Source organism: Sciurus vulgaris, assembly GCF_902686455.1.
Source record: "Sciurus vulgaris genome assembly, chromosome: 4".
In the NCBI taxonomy this organism is placed as follows: Eukaryota; Metazoa; Chordata; class Mammalia; order Rodentia; family Sciuridae; genus Sciurus; species Sciurus vulgaris.
In genome coordinates this window covers 74,222,556-74,232,312 of record NC_136464.1, presented here as the reverse complement: position 1 = coordinate 74,232,312, position 9,757 = coordinate 74,222,556, and the positions used below count along the sequence as shown (strand labels likewise).

The 9,757-nt window shown below is 32.6% G+C and overlaps 1 protein-coding gene across 1 annotated transcript in view; it reads left to right on the top strand.

Annotated features, from left to right (window-relative positions):
* LOC306659751 (tyrosine-protein phosphatase non-receptor type 21-like) overlaps window positions 1–9,757 on the top strand; it is a 355,478-nt gene that overhangs the window by 160,684 nt on the left and 185,037 nt on the right.

Here is a 9,757-nt window from a genome sequence, read left to right as displayed (position 1 = left end):
AAACCCAAATAAAAACACTAAATGAATTGCTGAGTATCTGAATATTACTTACAATTGATTATAAAATTCTGTTCATCTCTGTATTTGAGGCAAGGGCAATAAAATCAAACAATTTTGTCATTTTAAAAGATCATATTTCTCTACCTTGTGTTTAAAAACAATTGTTCCCCAAAATATTTAGTAATTACAGTAATGATGAGAATGGTAGCATAATTTACCATTAATCAATACCAATAATTGAATTAGAATTCTCAAACACATTTAATTCTTATACCAAGTCAAGTAAAATGGCTAATGATTCATATTATAATGAAAAAATTGAAACTGAGCAAGATTACGAAATTTCCTTAAAATGTTACATTAAATACAAGTAATGTCAAGAGTGTACCCATATCTGCCTGACTCCAATTCCCATATTCTTAACATAATACTTTACATTGATAACACAGCAAAATGACTTGTAAAGTGGAAAATACACTCTCTTTCAAAGGAGGCAAGGGTAACCATTATATCACACACCTACATTACACTCAGGTAAACATTTCTAATTGAGTTTATTAGCAAATGGGAGATAATTTCTTCTTATATTAGAGAACTATTTTTTAATATTTTATTTTTTAATATTTTTTTAATATTTTAATATTAAATATTTAATATTTTAAATATTTTAATATTTTAGCAAATAGGCTGTAAAACCAAATGTCAGTGGGATTCCAGGAGAAACTCTTTATAATGGAAAATATAAGAGATTCGTTTGAAATAAAGGTTTTTTTGTTTGTTTGTTTGTTTTTAGAAAACAGTGATGATGTATATATTAAAATCTGAACTCTTGGTCTTGTATCCCAAGGTTCACATAAAGAAGGTCAGCATTATTAATCAGGGTTTTCATGTTGTCATGTAGAGCTCAGTGGACCAAGAGTCTCAAGTGCTGGAATCTCAGGGGCTGCTGGATGCTGCGTGATATTACCTGTGTCAACACAACTCTTTAAGATTCATCAAGTTCAAATATAAAAAAAAGATAGGAATGCTTTTGTCTCTTTTCTCTCCAACAGGATGTAATTTGACTTAATTTCATGTTCCTTGTTGCTAAAGTCTGATGAAATTCATTGTCAAGGCATTAGTTGACTTTTATTTATGCTGTGCACATGTCTAAATTATTATTTAATGGGGCAGCAGCTTTGCAAAAAATTTAGTTGTTGCTGCTGCTTGTGCTCCACAGAAGCCTACATTAAAAGTGTATCATTTTCCTTTTTAATTATCTTAATTTCTTTATCAACTCTAATAATATGCATACAGAGGCACTTCACATACTCAGACTGATAAATGTCTGCCAGAGCATTAAAGGCAGTTGCCCTTCACACTTTTTCATCAATAAGAATCAGCTTATTAACCAATAGATTAATTGAATAATTTAAAAATTTAAGATGATGTCCTGGATGAATGATGAAACACATCATATTAGCAATACATTTGTAACTGAAAAAATAAATACAATTAACAAAGTAGTCCCTGTAACTTGTATAAAATGTCACCTATAAGTTTGGTCACTTTAGTTGTAGGAACCATTCTATCAAAGGTGAAACAAAATGATATGTTGTTTTATGTCAGAGGACATAAATTTGGAAATAGTTCATCAATTATAGATAACAATAATTCAAAACAGAGAATTATGAACATTTTTAAGCATCAGAAAGCATCTTAGGAATTTCAAGAAATAATAGCTCAGTTTGAGTGGCAATACTTTAGATGCTGAGAATTACTTAGGTAGACAGCAGTAGGCTCTGGAAACCTGATCTCATGTTTTCATGTAGAAGCCTTTGATCTGGCACTGATAAACTAGCACGGCTTTGAAAATCTGTGTATGCATAAATGCATTGCTTCTGTTTATCTTCTTTTTGGCAGGGAGCAGAGGTACTGAGGATTTAACTCAGAGGTAGTTTACCACTGAGCTACATCCCCAGCCCCCCCTTTTTTTTCCTTTGAGAAAGGGTATCTAGTTGCTTAGGGCCTCACTAAATTACAGAGATTGGCCTTGAACTTGTGATCTTCCTGTCTCAATCTCCCAAGTCACGGGGATTACAGGTGTGCACCACCGTGCCAGGCAAATGTGTCATTTCTTGAATACTTCTATCTGCTCTACTCTGTTCAATCAAGTACTGTTTACTGATTACTGATTTTTCTCATACTATGTTAGACATTGTAGTGTATACTCTGTGGGTTATTCTGAGAATGTTATTGATCACTGAATGAATTAAGGAGTTAATGATGAAGTAGAAAAAAGACAAATTGACAAAAATCTGTTGACTAGTTGATCAAAACTCTGTTGACTATTTGATAAGTAATCTGTTGACAAGAATGTGCCTATTGTGTATATATGTAAATGTGTGCATTGTGGCATTTAATAACTAGCCATTACCCACTGGTCTTAGCAAACAAACACAGAAGCAAATGAATAAATTCTCCACTTAGAAATTATTTATTAAGAATCTATTGTCAAACATTGGGTAGACAATAATTTCACTAAAGAATTAGCGACCTAATTATTAATAATTGGCAGCAGTTGATAGAGGGAACTTCATTTTGGCATGATTCTATGAAGTCCAAAAATGTTTTGTTAAATCTGCTTAAAAGAATGAGTTGTAATTTAGTATATCCATTATTTGAAATATCAACCTTATGAAGAGCAAGATTACCTGGTTAGGATGGTAAATTGTGAAGGCAGAACATGAAATGACGTAGAGAAATTGAGACAATACTTCAGGTGGGGGTCAGGACAAGCTCTCGTCAAGGGCAATTGAATTATAAAAAGAAACATGATCATTAAGATAAATGAAGTGTCTTTAACCAGAGAGTCTAAGAGTCTAGAGACTTGGGGCTGCTAATGTATCATTTATATCAAACATAAGGGAGAGAAAATTAGTAAATAAAAAAGATACCGAAATATTCATGGCCAAATTTTCACTTATTTTAGATGGAATATCATCTTATGTGTGATAGTTAACATTTAAATCCATGTAAGTAGGTGTAAATACTCATAGGACAATTTTTCTTTTTGACATTAAAGTAAATTCAAAGTTCATTTGAAAATAGGTACATTTTTACCTAGAAGTATATGGCCTAAACACTAACTATAATCTTGATTTGAAAATCAAAGCAAAATTGAAATCTGAGTTATGTGGGGAAAGGAAATAAAACCATTGGTGTGTTTGACAGAAAATTCCATCAATACATACAAATTAAGTGTATCCTTTTATTGCTTTTATGTTTTAAATATTTTGAATGTTTATGTATATTTTAATAACATTTTATAATATATAATACCTGTTGGGGGCTGTGCCATGCTGACGGCGCCAGAACAGTGCCTGATCACATCGGCAGCAAGGAGGTTAATTGACATAAGCACACTCAGGTGATTTATCGACCGCGCACACAATGCATGCACATGTGTTCTCAAGCACTCCTAATTGTGCCTGCTCGGACATCTAGCATCTTGCTTAATCTTTGCATAAGAGGCGTGGCCCTGCTCTCCGCCTCCTGGAGGTGATATAAGTGTAGGTGGAGTGAGAGCGCAGCAGCAGAGTAGCAGCTAGCAGAAAGAAGAGGAAAGCAGAAAGAAAAGACAGTGGAGCAGCAGTTAGTAGAAAGAAGCGCAGAGAAGCCATTAGCAGAAAGGAAGAAGAAGAAGCCCAAGCAGATAGAAGCAGCGAGTAGGGGCAGCGGTAGAAGGCAGATCACAGAGCAGAGAACTGAGAACACACATTTAGGTTGCAGATCACAGACAGACAGATCGCAGTATGCGGGACGCATCACTAAAGCACCTTAGGTAGACACACCCTTAGTTCACAGGATGCAGGACACACCAGTAAGAAGCAGCAGACCTTAAGTAAGGCGTAGCAAGTCTCTCTTCCTCTAAGCTCTAAGTAAAGCCTATCCTTCTCTCAAAGTCTCTCTCTCTTAAGCAAAGTCTCTCTTTCTCTCCGATAAGCAAATTCTCTCTCTTTCCTCTCAAAGCAAGTAAGCCTCATTTCCTCTGTCCTCTATAAACAAACAAGCAAGAAAGCAGAGCACAAAAGAGAAAGATAGAAGTAGCTCAGTTTCCAGTCCACCTCTGATAAATACCTGCGCAATTGTTGCTGCAGGCGGTAACAAATTGCCTCGGGCGGTGACAATACCCACCTATTATTAACTATTCCTTCAGGGCTAATATTTGTAAGAGAGTTTCTTCCCTGAATCTGTTACTTTTTATCACAGGCTAATTTTAGTTAATGTTGATTTGAATATTTGCATTGATATAAATGTTTAAATTAGAGATTCTTTACCTGGATTAATTTTATTCCCTAGGAAATATTTGGCAATCACTATTTGGAGGAAAATCCTACTGGCATCTGGAGAATGTAAGCTAAGAATTCGGCGAAATATTTTACAATGCACAGACAGGACAGCACTCTGCAACAATGAATTATTTAACACAAATGTCCTTGTGCCAGCTTTGAGAAGCCTTGTGGTAGATATATCTTTGAATTTCCCATCTGTTTTCCAAAATGCTTCCTCAAGTCAAATAGAATAGTTTCATTGAAATATCATAATTATACTATTAAGTCATATGGTATGCGTGCTTCAAAGTTAAATATTTTCTAACACAAGTAAATGTCTCGGTCCTTATAAAAAACATAGTTTTCATATTATAAACTTTGGTAAAGAATATTAACATGGATGAATTTAAGTTGCCTGGATGCTTGCTAACTGATTAGGGTATTGGAATCCTCAAGTTCAATTTCAAATAACCTCTTTGAAACTCCAATAACTCCAAAGAAGTTGCATAAAATGATACCTAAAATGACTGTTCACTTAACAGGTTTGGGTAAAAAGTAAATATTAAGAAAGTTTTTGATAGATCAGCATATCAAAGAGGTCCATGCACTTCCATAGTTATTGCAGTACTATTCATGGAAGACAAAATCTGGAATCAACCAAGGTGTCCATTAGTTGATGAATGGATAAAGAAAATGTTATGTGTGTGTGTGTATATATATATATATATATATATATATATATATAGTATAATGTTTATGCCTATACATACTCAATTATATATCTACAAATGTACATACACACATACACATATACATAATAACATATTATTATGTATAAAAAATGGAATAAAAAGAATAGGATCTTGTTATTTGCCCCATCATGGGAGAAATTATGTTTAGTAAAATAAGTACTACATATTCTCACATACATGAAGGGTAATAAAAATTTCTCTCATAGAAGAACAGAGTTAAACAGTTATTACTAGGTACTAAGAATTGTAAGACAGAGACAGGTGATAGGGAAGTTGGATAATAGGTACCCAGATACAGTTTGATAGGAGAAGTAAATCCTGGAGTACTACATCACAGTAGGGCAATTATAGTTCATAGTAACCTATTATTGTTTTATTAGGCACTAGAAAAGAGCAGTTAATAGACTTCAAATACAAATAAATAATAAATACTTAAAGAGCTATAATGCTAATTACTCTGATTTGATCATTATATATTGTTCACATGCATCAAATTATCACACTGCTGTACCTCATAAATATGTGCTTTTATTATGTTTCAATTAAAAATAAAACATTTAAAAGGTAGTTTTCATATCTGGAAAAAATTGAGTATCCCAATCTTTTGTATCTTAGTCTTCATGCTGAAAAATCCTGTTTATACTTTTAAAACTATTACACTTTCCCTAAAACCTGATTAAAAAATAAAATCCAATTTTGTATATGTATATGTATTAAGTATCACTATCTGCAGTATGTAACAGTCCATGCAGAACACTAGAGTGGGCAAAGGTTATCTAGGATAAGACTGCCAGGATGTAATCCAGGCTCTCTCACTCATAAATTGTGTGAATTTGGTCCACCTGTGTATGCTTTAGAAAAAAAAGTTACATTGTGGGCATTATATATGCTAATGCACTGTGTTCTAATACACTGGCAAACAGCTCTCACTGTTAATTTTCCTGGAATAGGAAGCCTAAATTCCTGTCTCTAATGGAAACCGTGGTATGTGGGAACAGCACAGACCTGAAAGCTCATCTTGATACCAAAGATGGTGCTGGGTGATCAGGGAAACAGTTCTGGTTATGACATCACAGAGATAAGATTGGGATGCATCTACTCTGCAGACTAGATGGTGCCAATCTGATAATATTTCATTTATGATATTCAATTAAAACAGAAAATGTCTAGATGTTTAAGACAAGAGTGAAAATTTTAAAAGGTGACAATAAAAACATCACAACACTAGATTATAACTTTAAAGAGTAATATATTTTCTCACAGATAATCACCTCAAATTTGAAAGACAATCTTAAGACATTTTGAATATAGAAGATTTAATCAATAAAGTCTTGTTAGAACAAAATAATATTTGTCTTACAACTAACATGGATACTACATATTTTTAAAAATAATACAACTTTACCATTTTAGTATGTATTACCTTGAGATAGCCACTTAAAGCATCAGGTTATAAATATAACACCAATGTAAGGACTCCAGTGGAGCTTGGGAGAGAAACAAAAACAAACAAACAAGCAAACAAAATATGAGAAGCAAATCCAGCAGTGGGAATCTAAACTAAACTAACTTCAACCAAAGAACCTGGATGTCCAGAGGCCTTGACTATTCTGAGTCCTGTTTAGGGTGACTCCATGAACTCACTCTGCTCTGAATTCTGGTTTGTACATATTCAGGGAAGGAGAGACTGTGAATAAGATGCACATCCACTTCAAGAGGACTGCCTCTGAGAAAAGACCTTTCTTTATCTGATCTAGCACCTGAAGGTAAAGGCAAAATCTATGTCAATATTAGCAGCCCCAAAGGGCATAATAAGACTGGAAAAGCTACATAAAGTAGCTTTTCTTGTGTGTGAGACAGTCCTGATTGGTACTTCTGCTTCTTCCTTTACCTACAAAACATACTATTTAGAAAACTTAGAAGAGAAGCATAGCAGGCAGGGGCTATTTTCTCAATGGAGGTTAGGCACCTTGTGTTAAAAAGGCTTTTACTAAGTATAGTAATATCTAAATGGATATATCTATCCATCTATCATCTACCTACCTACCAACCTATATACTTTTCTGCTTATCTAACTGATACATGTGCATGCTATGCAAACACAGAGCATATGACAGGCAGAAAGAAAAATTGAAAGCTGAAATCTTTATCTACTTTTAGAAGTTTTAAGAAAACCAAATATACTGTTCATATTCTCCCATAAGGTAAAGCATACCTAAGTTTGATCTCTTTAATAACATGTTCCTCAAATTCTTAATAGTGTCATATAATGATTACTAGGATCAGAGATGCACAAAAAATATAAATTACAATTACTTCAATCAGATATTTTCTCAGTCGTAGAGGACTTTGAGAGTAGGATGTAAAGAAATAGATGAAGTATTGCCTTGAGGCAAGAGAGAGATCAGTCTTAATTCTGTATACTTAAATCTTTAAGTCTGTTGCCTTCAGAATGGGGTTTACATGACTCCTCCTAGGGAACACAGCATCTTCTCTCAACATGAAGCACATTTCAATTTCTATTTTCTGACTGAATCTGTTGCTTAAAGCAACAGCAGGAATAGTTTTTAATGATGCATTGTAAAAATGTACTTCTTAAAGCAGTACAAAATAGAAAAAGAATGAATCCGTATGAAGTATGTTTACTTTTTTTGTCAATGTTACTTCAATGAATAGGTGATGTATGATTTAAGTCAATTGTTAAAATGCCACAAGACTATTGGCAAATGTTGATTATTGTTATTCCTTCCATCAAAAAAGAAAACAGATTTTAGTGTGGTTACTTACTCTGATATAATAATTAAGCAGGGTCATTTTTAAATTAATTTTTCCACATAGTTAAATAGTTAGACTCTCATAATCTAAGTGCCAATCCTTATTTCTAGGCACTGATCTAAGTTGTTTTGAAATATATAATTAAAATCCATAGATCCTATTTTAATGTTTTATTCTGTTAATTCAGTATGATTGCTTTAGCAGGTTATTATAGAGCTGGGATTCATTAAGAAATACATTCTATTGAATTACTTAAGACTACTACCCCTAAACATATATTATCAAATGTGTTATTTGCTGTTTATTTTTGTGAATAACAACAATACTAAGTAGGACATTATGAACTTAAACAGCAGAAAGAATTTTATAGGTTTCAAGAAAGGGCAATGCATATGGCAATATTTTCAATGCTGAGAATTATTTTTAGAGACAATGGTGTTTTCTGGGTTCCAGATGCTTTGGATTTCATTGTTCTATCACTTCAAACATACCAGTTAGTTATACACTTTGCACAAATATTGTTCACTGTCTCCTTGTGATCTTCAAATAGATGTCTCCATACTGCCATTCAAATCTGAACAATTGTTGTCACTTCTATTTCTTCATTGTCTTGTGAACTTAAATCAGTAAATATCCAGTGATAGATGTGAGTTTTTGGTCCTTTTAAGATCATTTTATTTTGTAACTGATAAACAGAAACATAAATGTTATATATATATATATATATATATGATTTAAGTCATATATATTATATGTATATATTAAAGAGGTACCATGTGATGTTTGATACATACATTCATAGTGTAATGTTTAAATCAGGCTAAACATATGTCCTCAAACACTTATCAATTCTTTGTGGTGATAAGAGCCATTTTTAATCATTGCTTGAAATTGTCTTTATTCTCAAAAGATGTAAAACTATTTTGATATCTGAAATATTCACTATGCCATGGATAATGTCATTGTCCTTGTAAATTCCCTTCAATAAAATTGTGATGTTATATTCTCTTAATGATACATGTAAGTACCCATTTCCACAGGTCTTTTTGAACTCTGAGTGCTATCATTTCTTTTATCTTTGATAGGTGTTTATAGATACATTTGAAAACCAGCTAACAAAATAAATATTAATGTCTCAGGTAAATCAAGGATATTTATAATGCGTTTCTATTTTGGAGTAAGGTAAGAAAAGCATCAATTCTGAGACTTTAAAAAAAAAGCTGTTTACTGCAATCAAATTGTCATACTCTATCATTTCAAAAATTATTATTGAATATTTATTATGTTTGCTCTGTGCAAAATAAACTCTGGGTCTAAATGGTGAGGAAGTCAATTTCTAGGCCAGAAATTAATTTTGGAAGGTATAGCTCTTCTTATGGGCTTTAAATCCTAATTTTGGAATTCTTTCAATAAGCTGATTGTTTAATAATAACTGAAAACATAATATTTATGAACATTCAAGAAACATTAATTGAGTATATTTTTTGTTTGGGAAAAAATCAAAACAGGAAAAATTCTGCATTCTAGTAATAAACATAAAAGTAAATTTTAGCAACTTGAGCAGTATGAAAGTCATTTGACAAAAACAAAAAGATTAGGTGTCAGATGGGGGAATATTATAAATACTATACAGAGAATTACTATATGAGGTTTATAAGAAATAGTGAAGTGACTAATAAGTGACACAATAGCTCATATTTGAATGACAGTATAGAAACATCTATTTGAAGAACTCAGGGAGGCGTGAAAAATATTTGTGCAGAGTCCATAACTAAATTGCATGTCTGAAGTGATAGAAAAATAAAGGTTAATGTATCTAGAGCCCAGAAAATACTGATTTATATATGCTTAGGTCTAAAAGAATAGCACAGGTCAGATCATGCTAGGTTTTGCAAACCTGGATAAGGAAGTCATCTA